The sequence below is a fragment of the Dermacentor variabilis genome, chromosome 5 (genome assembly GCF_050947875.1).
Source record: "Dermacentor variabilis isolate Ectoservices chromosome 5, ASM5094787v1, whole genome shotgun sequence".
NCBI classification, from domain to species: domain Eukaryota; kingdom Metazoa; phylum Arthropoda; class Arachnida; order Ixodida; family Ixodidae; genus Dermacentor; species Dermacentor variabilis.
In genome coordinates, this window is record NC_134572.1 from 178,956,711 (window position 1) to 178,972,000 (window position 15,290).

A 15,290-nucleotide genomic window follows, 5' to 3' on the forward strand; every position below is an offset into this window, starting at 1 on the left:
GCACGCTTCCTCTCTTCCTCGTGAGGGACGGCCTTGATGACCTCTGGCCAGGAGGGCCTCTGGAAGGCTCCGCGTCCATGACCACAAAACCGGGAGCCGAGGCACCAGGAAATTCCGAAGAATTCGTCGGAAACCAGCGAACACAGATAGAAGCGTACTAAGAAGAAGGCACTTCGTCGTCGTCTCCAATATATATGGTAACTTTTCATTCCGCATTACGGTATGAACGCTCTACTTCGGAGGAGCAGCTTGCATAATTACATGATCAATTATTGTGACTGGTTGAAAATGCAATCTAATTAAAGTACAGCATGATTTCAGATGTCAACTAAAAATCAGATTTGACGCATATGATGCATCAAAGGCGACATGAGCCTAAGTACAGGCAGAGCAGTGCACGAAAAAGAGAAACAAAGAAGGTAATCATAAATTGAGAAAGGCACCATCCTGTTTGACATATTCCTTCCATACACGTGGATTTTGCATGAGGCTATGCATGTACTTGCACAATGAACCTACAACCTGAAATCAAAGATTTTTGTACTGATGTGGTTAATGTATACTAAAGTAAGAAAAATTATGGCGCTTCACAGAATTTTATATTCGTCTCAAAACAAGTGTGTATGTCTAGGAAGACTAATACAGTACCTCACTGTGCACTCTATATTAAGTCCAGAAATTTTCTATGTGCAAAAATACTTCAATTTTATTTTGCCTCATAAAAATTATGTCTGCAGAAGCCATTAAACTAAGGGGCTCTTGCTCAACACTATGTGTTCACATACGCCAATTAATGAACAAGGATTCCAAGCAGATGCTCTCAGTTCTTTGCATTGAACACATCCCTGCCTCCACTAGCATACTTGGTTGGCAAGTACATTAAGTCGCCCTAATCAAAATGTCAGATACCTGCCAGAAGCACTCATATTACTACTTTACCGAAGGGGAAATCACAATGGTACATGTGTCAAATTATTTGTTCAATTGCAAGCGACTCTGTGGCTTCTAATTAAGATGTAAGGCGTGCACCACGTTGTACAGTTAAGGGCCTTGCTCCTTGCGTCCGCTCCGGCAGCCGCGAGCGGTTCTAATGAACTGGTTTCGTGAACATGTACGTAAACGATCATGACTTCTTGAACGTGGAGTACTCTGCCCCCAATGCTTCCCCTTTCTGGAACCTAAGAGGGAGCAATATTTCTAATGTTAGGGGCAAAAATAGATAGAAGAGACGGCAGCAAAATCTGTCTGCTTCATGTGAGTGTTTAAAATACAGAATGACAGCGGTTTGTATTTGCACACTTGTATTTACATGCTCTTAAATTATGTCGGCAGGTAACTAAGCATGGCTTTTTATAGTGAACACAGGCACCATGCTCATGTAACTATTATGCCACTAGGCAAATCTGCAATGTCATTGTGCCACTATTTTTGTGACGTGTATGTATCTGTTAAGAGGCAAGACAAAAAGAGGTCACGTCTAAGAAAACTGATCAACTTTTCTTTAAAAAACATTTCCAACTTTTCAATGACACTTGATCCTATGTGTTTGTCTCCAGTTAAGGGAGACAAACACATAGGAGCAACTTAACTTTGACTTTCCGATCAGAGACATTACAAAAAAATACCATGTCAAGATGACTGCCTCGAGCAAGTGACAATTTTCATCTTGTTGTGACATACGGTATTTTGAAAGTTTTGGTGGCATTTAGTCAACTGGTGCAACCAATATACCCACATTCTAGTTTATTCGCCCAAATTCCATGGAAATGTATTTCAATTCTTTGGAGTGCACTCCTCTGCACCATCTGGAGTCGTGCTGGGTTGGCTCTTTGAAATCCTTGTGTCCTTGCAGCTGCCTTCTTGCGTTATATAAAGTGGGTGCCTGAAAAATATTGTGTGCAAAGTCAACACGAAGGCAAGGTGTAAAACCACATCAAGACTCTCAAGAAATAACATCACTGCACTAAAACAAAGTCTTAGCTCTTAGTCTTCCTACTAAAATGAATGCGAAACATCCAAATGACTGCAATAGGCAACTGCTAAACTAACTTCAATTTTTAGATTTAAAGAAACAAGAAATAACCGACAGTTCATCTTCGTTCAGCACCAGTGTTAGAATGCTCCTACTAATAAATAGAATATTGGTCATTGTCCGATGTCATAAATCTGTCATTAGTCTTGTGTGACAAACGCCACTTGTCAAAGGTCCTAAGTATGCGCCCAGTGTGCCCCCTGCACCATCTCTGGTTTTGCCACTGCTCCAGCCATAATTCGAGGGTCCTATCTGCAAACATGATGCTCAATAGGAATGAAAATCTGGTTCTCCAGTTCAATGGATATTACTGGATATGCCTATAAGAATGGGCAGCAATGCTTGTTATGGCAAGTTGCCCACATTTTAAGACTAACAAGAAACAGCTCACTGCGGCCTGCATGTAAGCTTACTAAGAGGCAGGAACTTTATTTCATTTATTAGGCACGCAATGGAGTTTATTTTTGAAAGACTCGACTATTGCTGCAGTTTGAAGTCTAGCATTTTACATTCTTGAAGGCATGTAAAAGTTGCAGTTAGATCACACTTATAAGTTTAACAGACCAACTGTTTCTCTGGTGTATGGCAGAAGACTCATAACACAGAATTAAGGCAACGTTTTATTTTGATACTTTGATTCTCCATTGAAATATTAAAGCGATAAACACATTTTGATTTGCCATGCTGTAGCAAAATGCACAGATTACGCTTGTAAGCCCCAGAAGTAGGGTAATTTAACTGTTCATATGACATGACTCTGAAGCGCCAACTCATATTAGCAAATGCACAGGCATGCCTTAAACAGTAAGCGTATGCAAAACGCCCCTGCAACTGTAATTCCACATAGCAGCCGTTATATTCGATTCCGATGCATAAATCGTTGCTTGACAATTCACTGAGTTCGTACACACAAACGCCCTTTCACATTCGCACCGTGCTCGAAAACCGCCACACGAGACAAAATGAGACATATAATCACATCATTTGAATACTTGAGCAAAACCAGCGGTCTTATTCAGCCTAAAATGGGAATTTTAGGCTGAATCACGTGTTTTCATTAAGTTCAGCATGCAGCTGAATACCTGCGGCAAAGTTTCTGCCTTAACCTCAGTGGTCGCAGGTTACCCATTGGCGAAAGACATCGTCACACGCGCGGCTTATCTATAACGAAAGTACGCCTCCGGCAAAATGACGCCTTTTGATATGTCCTTATTTCAACAGCGTCTCGCACACAGTACACTGCAAAAATGAATAAATTAAAGAACGAAACGCACGCTAAGCACGCTCCGCATAGGCTCGGAATCATGGGCTGGTGAACAAACCATTTTAATCGTCCTCTCACCTCAGGTCTTATTACACATACCATGGTTCTGGCAGCGTTTGCGATATTCAAAGCGCTTACGGATAGCGGCAAGTGATAAAATCACACGCAGTTATCGCGTAGACTGGCTTTTTCGATTGACATCGAGATACACAGCCCGCTTGCCTGGTCCGTTGTCAATCGCGTCGGCTAAGCTCCGTGACGACTTCCTGGCGATGGCATGTCATATACGCAGAATGTGCGTCTAAGTTAGAATTCACTTACCGTGGATGATTTGTTGCTATATCCAACGAATGACGAACGACTGTCGTGTTTTCGCGGCGACGCGAGATGCCTGACACACGATCTCCCTTGGCTGGCCTTCGTTGCTGGCTGCTCGCTGGACGGATCACCTTTCTCCGGTGCTGTGTTGTTCCGCGATCTTGAGCGCGCGCGCGCGGTGGAGCAACTCCGAGTGAAAAAGTAGAGCGCTCGCTACGCGTTCCTTTGAACTGCGGCGGCCTGTTCTCTTAGAAGCAAAACGGTGTGTTCTTTGCTCAGCGTGCATGAATGATACATTGCCATGTTCGGGGCCAACCACCTACAGTCGAAGCAGGAGATTACGCTACGTTTTGTTCTCTATTGCCGCGAGAGTTGAACGGCCATTCTACTCTGTCTCAGGACAGAGTGTAAAAAAACATTTCACTCTCTCCTTGCTGACGGAGTGAACGATGCATTTCACTCCACTCGACATTTTGCGAGAGTAAAACAATGCTTTGAAGAGTAAATTGGCCCTTCTACGATAGTCTCCCTAGTTCTTAGAGTATACCACTTGTCCGGTTTTCTCTTGCAAACTTGCTGTGAACAACACGGTCTCAGTAAACGCTGGGAGGGAGGGAGAGAGAGAATCATGGGATGAACGCAAATATATTTGGCTGGGGTGATTTATTACAAAAATGGCAGGCTAACCACGATCCCAGTCCAATTTGCTATTTGGACATTTACTGTTACAAGGCGGCCGCTGAACGATTTGTTAGGAGAACCTGGGGGAAGAATAACCGTCCTGCGTCTTCGGAAAACCTCGCTCCTCGAAGAGGCAAGACGGTGAATCTTCCGTGGGGAGTCTTAATGCTAACGCATTATTAGTATTAAGAGGGAGCCTTTTACCACAGGGCGAAGCCTGATTTAGCCACTTCAACGAATATGAAACGCAGGAAATGTCTTATCGGATAACCGTTGAACCGACTTGAAGAAAGTTCGTCGCATTGTAAAGAAAGAACTAGATTCTGACGACTGTAGCAGAAGTATTTTGATTGATGACTTCTACACTTTTAAGAATGATTCACGCAGCCGTCAAACGCCCCGCCCCGTCACCGTTGCGGCGCCGGTGTGCCTCATGAGGCGGAGTTCCCTCGCCGATTTTACCTGAAAAATAGCACCGGTTACGTTGGCCGATGCCCTCAACGTCACCGGCATTCGATTTTTGAGGTAAAACGGGCAAAGGAGCACAATTCCGTGAAGTACGCCGGTGGCATGGGACATTTGACGGCAGCGGCAATCAGGCCTTATGAAGATTGCCGATAATCAGCAACTTAAAGAAGAAAAAGGAGTGATTGTAATGTTTAAAGACACATACATAATATCGAACCAAAAACAGACATCGCATTTTTGTTAAGCTTCTGAAGCTGACAAATGTGACATGTTTACAGCTACATGAAATTGTTGAAATATTTACGAGAGTTTCGCGGAAATTTTACTCTCAAATCAGTGGTACATTTCAGAGCGATGTACAATACATCGATTATGTCATCTTTAGAAGTGCTTATCAGCACAGTTTGTTGCAGTTATAACATCAGCATAATTGGTGAGTGATATAGTGGCAAATGTGACTTAAAATCTTGTGATTTGTAATTTTTTGGTTAATGGCTTAACTAAGAATATACTACATACAATCGGTACATTGTAAGTTTTCTTTTAAATCGAACAAGTCTCATGAAATTCTCTGCAGTTGATGCCGAACTACGCTATCCATCGGCTTCCATACATTCAGACTCATGGTCCTAAGGAAAAGCTCATTAAGAGGAAGCTTTAGCTCGGGCCGAACTCCGACGCGGCCTATTCATATACTTGCAAAACGCAAAAACCCTTTTCTGAGTTAACCCCTGGACCGATTGTAATGAAATTTTCTGTATTTGAAAGAGAAAGTTAAATTCTAGTGGCTGCTTCTGATTTCTGATTTAGAGCCTGAATTTTTAGAAGGATTTTCAGAATTCGGATGTTTGAGAAAGATAGACTCACGAAGTGTATAAATTAATAGCTCTGCAATGCAAAGAGATATCGTGGTTCTGTCAACGACATCCATTCGATCATTCAAAGCGGACAAATTCGATATGTCAATTTTTATCTTACGCAAATTTGTTACGCTGTCTACAAGGGTTCCGCAAGAGCTGTATTTCATATTAGTCAATTTTTTAGACTCATCTGTAACATCAATTTTGTCCGCTTTAGATGCACTATCAGATGCAATTCACAGAATTGTGATATCATTTTCGCTTGTAGAGTTAGTGAGTTGTACACTTGATAGTTTCGTTTACTGAAAATTTTCGATTTTTGACAATTCTGTAATAGAAGATTAACGATATAAATGGAAAATTCGAAATACGCAGTCACTAAGTTTTAAGCTTTTGTTTTAAGTGCAACAAACCTCGTGAAATTTCGTGGAGTGGTTGCCGAGATAAACAAGTTCTCCTTTTACATGTATTTAGATAGGAGCAGCCGAGCTAAAGCTTCCTCTTAAAAGAAAGCTTGAGCTCGGGAACTCCTGTTTAGATAGGGTGACTGTAGAAAGCAAACTTTTTATTTATGACAGCAGTTGTTTAGGAAACGTTATTGAACCCGCCGTGGTTGCTAACTGGCTATAGTGCTTGGCTGCTGAGCACGAGGTCGCGTGATCGAATCCCGGCCACGGCGGCCGCATTTTGATGAGGGCGAAATGCGAAAACACCCGTGTACTTAGATTTAGGTGCACGTTAAAGAACGCCAGGTGGTCGAAATTTCCGGAGTCCTCCACTACGGCGTGCCTCATAATCAGAAAGTGGTTTTGGCACGTAAGACCCCATAATTTAATTTAGGAAACGTTATTGAAAGTTGCCGGATTGAAAATAAAGACCTAAGTTTCATGCTTACCACTCTGTAATTTAGCAATAAAAAAACACGGAGAACAGTCCTGTAAATTGCACGCAATAATAGATTTGTAGCAAAAAAAAAAAAATGTGCTGTGTTATACACCACTGTGAAATACATCACTTATTTGCGAGTAGGTTTTTTTTACTAAATTCTTGTAAATATTGAAACACTTTTACGGGACTGTGAATTCATACGGATGCAGTTAGCATAACTGCGATATTTTGCTTTTGGTGCAGAGTTACAGATTTGTTAACTTCCCGCTTCATTTTTTTCTGAATCTAGTCCATTTTCGGGAGTTTTGTAAACCCCTCACGTCCTGAATCATAATTATGCCTGCTAGATTCAATACAATTCAACATTTTCTCTCAAATGTAACAAATGTCAATCACTTTGGTGCCGCAATTTTGTCATAAAAGCATTTCCGCGTTTTACGTATATCTGAATAGGCGGAATCGAAGTTGGCCCGAGCTAAGATTTCCTTTTAAGAGGAAGCTTTAGCTTGTGGAAAATCGAAAAGTAAAAAAAAAAAAAAGAAATTGAACACAAAGTTTACAAGTCTAACTCTGTAGCGGAGACAGATATCGGCGTTCTGTAAACTGCATGCGTTAAAACATCTAAGGCATGAAAATTTTTTGTACATCGATTCACAGCTGGAGTGAATTCATAAACAATATTCACAAGCGTTTTGCAAAACCTCTACTCCTAAATTAAAGGTGTGTTTCACAGGGATGTTTAATACATCATTTCGGACTGCTTGAGATCTATTATTAGGTGTAGTCGACAGAATTGTGATATCGTTTTTCATTGCCGAGTTAGAGTTCCGGACTTCAAAGTCTCGTTTCTTGAAATTTTCTTATTCTCATCAATTCTTATAGAAAACATTGACGGACTAATTACAATGTCTCCTTTCTACCATTATTTCTCTATCATTACCATTACCATTATCTCTACAATTCTACCATTATATCTACAATATCTCCATTTACCATTTTATTTTATTGCGACAAACGTCATCATATTTAGTGCACTGGCTGCCGACAAAAACAATATCTCCGTTGCCACGCAGTTAAGTAGTAGCCCCCAAGTTTAAGCGTCGAGTGAATGAAAACCTGCCGCGGTCGCTCAGTAGATATGGCGTTCCACTGTTAAGCACGAGGTCGCGGGTTGGACTACCGGACACGTGGCAGCGTTGCAACGGGTAAAAGGAAACCGCGGTGGTTGAAATTAACAAGGAGACCTCCAGTCCGCGGCTACGATGTCTCTGATAGCCTGTGTGAAGCTTTTGAGCGCGACACCCTTAATTTGATTTGGTTTTGCAAAGGAGGGAAATGACTCAATATTTAGTAGAGAGTGAGAGAGATTGAAGCCTAAGAAGGAGGCGCTGCTGCCAGCCTCACAGGAGAACGTATGGTGGGGACAGATTCGAAGAGAATCAGTCTATTGTACCGACACTAACATGTCGGGCCACAACTTTTAGCTGCAGTGAGCGATGGAACTTTTAACGATAGTGATGGTATTAAGGATGGCGTAACGTTAAGAAACATGAAGCGACCAGTGTGAGGACTAGAGAGCGAAAGGGTACCGACGATTTTGGATTTCGTTTCTCTAGTAATAGTGCGGACAGAGCTGCTGTCCAAGCAACAGAGGTTACATCTGATACTCACTAATGCGGAAAGTTGGCCGAGTTGTTGACTAATCTTCATACAGTGTTGCGTATTCTTCTGTCTGTCCACTTTGTCCAGGTCACTGCACTGCTTCACCCTCACGGTATGATTATACGTAAGATGCAACAATTAGGCGTCTTCAAATGCAGAAACATTACGGCAGTCAACAAGAAATTCAGGCAGACAATTCCATTGCTCAATTGTAAATGGTAAGAAGATATGCTACCTGAGATTAAAGGATAGGAGCTCGGAGGGTCACTCATCGCGTAGAGCATTCATTGCGTAAAAAAATTGATGACATTTTCTAGCTTTATGGCGTTCTCCGTAAGCAGCGAATAGCAACACGAGCCTTGCAAGAGAAAAGAGTGCAATTTTTTCCTGTTTGTTTTCATCGTTTAGCTAAAAGAAAAAAAAGAGAGGCCTCGCGCTTCTGTAACTGCCCTAGCGATAGGGGAATTCCTGAACTTTATTTCTATCTGCTATCTGTCCTATATTTAATCATCACTCTTGGTCCTTCCTCCAATTACTTCAACCTCTCTGTTGGCCGCGGTTCAGGTTTCAGCCGCAATCGCAGACTTTTACAGTGCGGTAAATAGGACTTTTTATTGCGATAGTAAGTACATGGACACGACGTTAAAGATCCCCTGGTAATTAAAATTAATCCGAAGTCCCCCCCCCACCCCCCCTACGACGTGCCTCGTAATCAAATCGTGGTTTTGGCACGTAAAACTCCATGCTTTTTACACCATGCTTGTTAATTTAGTTGGTGTTTCTATGTCTGTAAGTTTTTACGGCCCATAAAACTACTATCATTACTTCGTATAGATGTCCACAAATTTACTATCGCAATCGATACTTCGCCTTTGGGCAAAACTGCAAGTTTTTTCTTCAGCTTTCTTCTTTCCATCATTGCTATAAAAATGTTTACTACTGCCAAGTAAAACAGGAAGCAGAGAAACGAAAAAAGAAGAAGGTCGACGCTAAAGTTTGACATGAAGCGCGCATGTAGGACACATAGGCTGCAATAAGGTAATGCGGTAAAAAAAATTGCATTCACTTTAGCATGCACTAAAGAGGAGGAAGGCGAAAGTCTGCGCGTTCTCCAGACGTTCATTGAATTGCTTTGACTTTCTCGTTCAAATGTGTTTTTAATTCCTATTACTTGTTTTCTCTTGTTCCCGTTTTCGGTCGGCTAGACATTTCCACTAGTTCTGCGTGATTTGTCGGACGTTAGAACGAAGGTGGCAAGTCTATTAAGAGATACGTAGGTTCACTGAATGAATTTTTTTAACATGGAATGTCGCGTAGACTTTATATTTCATCGTCAGAGGGATGCAAATCTTCTCACCACACTCCGTCACTTGGTCACTGTCGTGGTAGTTCTCAATCCACGGATATTGCAATGGCCTTGTTATCAGTGAAGTATCATCCGACATATTCGATATCTCTTATGTAATTTTCGTTGAAGAATCCCAAGTCGATGGACGTTCCTCAAATTTTTGATGCCACTTGTTTTGGCGTGGAAAGGTCGAGACCTAGAATGGTTTCGATGTGCCTGAGAAATACTGCATTTCTCTAAGCGTTCAGGTTGGAATCGCCGACCATACCCATTGGGTGGTGGCGCACGTCGGGTAGCATGTTTCGGACGCGGAAGTTGCCTGCTGCTCTTTCTGACAAATTGTGTGCCAAGTAAGTGCAGGCGACAGGGAAACCCGTCGACATACTACACATCGTACGGCACAGATTTTGTCGATCTCGATTTGACCGTTTAGATCCTCGAGTGTTGCTATTACGGTGTACGTAGATGGCTACTCCTGCTGCAGTGTTGTCATGACGTTGTGCTCTGCATGCGTAGCCTCACCCAGCCAGCTCTTTGGGATCTGCTGGTTCTATCGTTTCAGTGAAGCACAGGATGTGTGCTCCCATTAGGTTGACGTCACGCGTACTGTCTTGCCGATGTTTTGGCAGAATTCGTCCGTTGACGCATGCCATTACCGTGGGTGCTTCACTTGCCAGTTCACTACACGCCTTGCTAATGGTCTGTAGAGGATGTTAGATCAACCTTTGGAACTCTTCGTTCAAAGCTCTGTCGCGATTTTCATTGCCATGGTAGTGGTTGAAGCCTCACACCAAAGGTTGTGCACTCTAGGGCCTTAAACAACTTTATCTTAATTACCCGGGCCTTAATTAACTTCGCCTAACTAACACCAAAGGTCTCAGATACGACTCCTATTAAAGGTCATGGGTTAGCGTGTCTTAATAACTATAACTTAATTAACTGTGCCCCAATCGACTCCACCCTACTTAACACCAAATGTAGCGGGTTTGACTCTCGACCTTCACGATGTGAATTGGAATGCAACTTGGAGAGGCCGGTTCGCCCATATCTTCATGTCATAGACATGGATTCGAGTGCCTTAACTAACTGCGCCTTAATTAACACCAAAGATCGTGGCTACGACTCCCACCAGAGGTCGTGCGTTCAACTCTAGACCTTCACAATGTCAAATGGAATCCAACTTGGTGATATCGCCGGTTAGCCCATACCTCCAAGTTGGTTCGACTCCCACCAAATGTCGTGGGTTCAACTCCTTATGAATTTTTGTGCCATGAATTTTGGTGGCATAACACCGGACGGCCTAATGGCGATGATCTGATTTTTTTCGTCACACGAGCCATCTAAGGCTTTCGCCTTAATGATAAAGAAGCAATATATATATTGCATTTGTCGGTGCACCTAGTATCATGCAGTGATGCTGAAGAAAGGAGAACCGAATTGAATATACAAGAAGTTGAACCGCTTTCAATTCCGAAATTTGTATCCAGCCGAAACTGCAAAGTGGCTTATGAGGCATGCCTTAGTGGAGGACGCCGGATTTTTATGGACAGCCTGGGGTTATTAGGTGCGCACCTAACTCCAGGTACAGGACCGTTCCTTTATGTTTGCGTCCGCTGAGACCGGGAATCGTACTCGCGACCTCGTGCAAAGTGTCAAGGCAGCGCGCCTTGCAATGTTCCAGCTGCCACCCGTAGACGCCGACCTGTCCGCTGGTGAGTCACGCGACACTTCGCGAGAGTGATAGTACGCTCAGAAGTTACGGACCGAGAATACCGCTTCAGCTTTACGATACACTAAGCGAGATGCACTGTAGACACTGAGGTAAAACACGGCTAAATCCAACACGCACTACGCATCGCCCTTGGAAACGAATCGCAAGCGCCGCAGGTGCGATCGTTTGCGTCTCGCTGCACCACTTCTGGCCCGCCTCGAAGGCTTCCACTCGAAAAAAAAAATTCCATTCACGGCTCACTTCTTAAAGAGGAAAGAAGGGGGAAGTAACCGGTGGCCGCCCCGAGACAAGCTAGGCTACGCGCTGTCATCGTTACGAGCCGCTGCGGTGTCCAGAAGCAGTATTCGGAGAGCAGAGAGATCAGGCGCGGCGCACCCCGAGTGACGCAGGTCATCCACACGGCGCTGCCGCCGAGTATAGCTAGTCGCCGCACGTGCGCGCAATTTGCATGCGACGTCGGCACCGGCCATCTCGGCGCCCGCGTTGTCCACGCTCCGGAACGCCGGCACGCGCCGAGGGCCACGCGCGTGGGCGGGCCGACGGTTGCCAGACCAAGTCTAGCGGGGGACTCGCGTGGCGCTTCGAGCGCGACGACAGGACCGAGGTTGTCCGGCGCCCTCGCGTAGCTACACAATCGGCACAACGCGCTGTCTGCGCGGAGGCTCGTTGCCATGCCGCGTGTGATGCACAGGTCGATGGCATCGAGACGACGCAAAGACACGCATGCGTACAGACCGAGACAAAACAGACTCCTTCTAAGTGTGCGACGGTCTATGCAAGCCGGGGGGCCTGTGAACATCGGAGAGGAGCGTTTAGTATTTTAAGCGAAACCCTATAATACACCCCTTGCAATCAACTGCCATGAATTGGATGGAGAGAGAGAGAGAAACAACTTTATTGAGCCGAGCTCAACATCTTCTTAGACGCCGTCGATGGAAGTGGTTCCCTGTTCACGGGACCCATATGCTTCCCTAGCCGCCTGGCCCCTGGAGATCAGGACGAGCTGGTCTTCCAGGGCGGTGGTGGTTAGCAAGGTCTCCCATCGCTCGGTAAGGGTGGATGAGGGATGGGGTAGGGTAGCGGGGCAGGTAAGAGGTGGGGGGATCGCCTTGATGAAATCGCATACTCCGATGACGTGTTGGAGCGTGCCTAACTGAGTTTTGCAGAAGTTACAATCCTCCTCGTACCTTTCCGGGTACATCTTGTTTTGAAGGTAAGGGTGCGGGAAGGATCCTGCTTGTATTTGCGTGTAGATCGCTTGCTGTTCTCTGCTAAGCGATTTGTGAGGATCGGGGTAACGGCGCCTCTCCGTCTTAGAATGGTTCGTAATGTCTCTGTAACTAAATATGGACTGTGGCTCACCTTCCTCAACCCGGTGTTGCATCTCTCCACAGCTAACGCGCAAGCATTCGCGTTACAATGTGGCAAGTATCCTGTGATATTATAGCGTGCCCCGAAGAAAAAAAAAAAAAAACTGGCCTAGCTTTGCACCGTTCTGCACTGATCCATTCACTTGCGCTTTTATTCTTAGACCTGACATTAGACGTGCCCTCGAATACACGTGTTATTTGGGACCCACATACTAAGAAAAACATTGATGCTCTAGAAATGATTCAACGTAAATCCATTCGGTTTATCATTTCTCGATACCGCATGACGGACTCCTCAACCTTTATGATGCAACAAAATAATATCCAGGAAGTTAAGCTACGTCGCAAATTTCTAAGATTAAAGTTTCTTTTTCACTTCAAGAACATCTCGCATTACATCTCTATCTCTATCACATCTCTATCTCGCATTAAACCCTGCTCTGTACATCCAACCTCTGATGTCACGACTGACTCGAAATCGTCATGCTGAATCGATGACACCATTTAGAACACGTACTAACACATTCAAGTTTTAATTTTTTCCATGAACGATTACAGAGTGGAACGCTTTGCCGCTATGTATGGTTCAGAACAGTGACTCATTCGACGCATTGACGTCATAATGTGAAGCGCTTTTCTTGTTCTTTTTTTCTTGCAAAGGACTGTTTTTCCTAAAGTTGCAGTGTTCATAATTGTTTTCACGGCCATAAGGTGGTCATTTATGTGTCATCTTTATGTGCATATTATTTTTTTCTCTCTCTTTTCAAGATCTATGATGATTTCTGTTTGATGTTTTTACCAGTGATTGTGTAAACCTTTTGATACCCCTCCTGCATGGGTCCTAGCTTGGGCCTGCAGTATTTTGTAAATTAAGTAAATAAATAAAGTAATACCAACTTAAAAGAAATTGCGTTTAAACTGAGCTCAAATCGCACAGCAAGGTAGCCATTTCCTTTCTCCAGATCATTTAATAAAGCACGTAATTTGCATTTTAATTACACAGTTCTTGAAAAAAAAGTAAAAAAAAACAGGCAGTGGCTTAGCTCGGCCACGCCAGGATATACGTAGCGAAAGCTAAGGCCTTGATTAATCTTGATTGCAAGTCGAGGTTAGTCCGGTTGTCTAGCTATGTTATGGCGTTTAGCCAGTCGTTCGGCGCGCTGTTCGTCTGTTTCCTCGGCGATTCGTTTCCTCTTCATCTCGTTCCGATGTCGATTCCAGGCCTCCTCCTGCTTATCAGAATTGTCGCCGTTCATACTGCCGCCTCATCTGTGGTTGCGGCGCACGCGAGCTCTCCTTTTCTATCCTCCGACATGTTATCAGGCATGCGAAGCAGCTGGCGAAGCGAGCGGAAGGCGAGCGCTACGACGAGGAACGCGGTGTGACGTCATGTGCCTCATCGGAGCACGGCCAAGGCGAAATCGAAGCTCGCGGCCAGTAAAGCTTTCCCTTTAATAAATCAACCGCCATATGCTCAATCAGCCATCCAAGAAGTGAACCTCATGCTGCAGTTGCAGGCATTGCTTTTGCAGCATGTCCACAAAGAAACCTCTAGACGAACGAATGACGCCAGACATATTATTGAACAATGAGGGACGAGACAGACAGACAGACAGACAGACAGACAGACAGACAGACAGACAGACAGACAGACAGACAGACAGACAGACAGACAGACAATGAACTTTATTCGATCCTGAGGAGCTTCAGCGGAGGCTCCTATCGGGGACCCGCGGAAGCCGCTGGCCGCGTCCAAGTCGGGGCCGCGATGTTCCGCCCTTTCTCGGGCCCTCTAGATTGCCTCTAGCTGTGTCTGGAGCGATGGGCTCCGGAGTGCCTCTTCCCAGTCGGCTTCGCTGGATAGAGGGCTGTTAGGTAACGCGGGGCATTGCCAGAGCATGTGCGCTAAGGAACAATAGATCTCATTACAGTCCGGACAGCTGGAAGCGACGTCTGTGTAGATACGGCTGAGAAAGCCCAGCGAGGGGAATGAGCCCGTCTGGAGCATTCTAAGTGAAACTGACTGAGACCTGTCTAACTTCGGGTGAGGAAGAGGATAGGCCCTTCTGCTAAACCGATAGTGAGATGTTATCTCGTGAAAAGTAAGGACCGGATCGTTCTGCTGGATTTCATCCTGTCCCCATAAGGCCTCCATGCCGCCGCGGGGCGTTAGATCTCGCGCATGGTCATGGGCAAGCTCGTTGAGGTTAGGTATGTTCTGATGAACGTCCGCACCCATATGGGCGGGAAACCAAGAGATGAAGGGAGTGCCAGGGTTTGTTCTCTTTTCCAGAATGGAGGCAGCCTCTTGGGCTAGGTTACCCGATTCGAAAGCTTTGATGGCTGCTCGTGAGTCGGTGAAAACGTTGGTGTGCGAGGGGTCGGTCATGGCCAGGGCTATGGCGACCTGTTCCGCGACTCCACTCGAAGCGAACCTAACCGAGGCCGAGGAGCGTAATTCCCCTTTGCCGTCAATGATTGCCAACGCGAACGGGCTAGAGTTGCCGTACTGAGGCGCGTCGACAAAGACAGTCGAATCTTGATTCTCGCTGGCCTTCTGTAAAATCGCCCGTGCTCGGGCTTTTCGCCTCTCTACATTGTATTGCGGGTGCATATTCCGAGGGAATGGGCTGAACACAGAAGTTGCCCGTGCCTCCCTGGATAAGG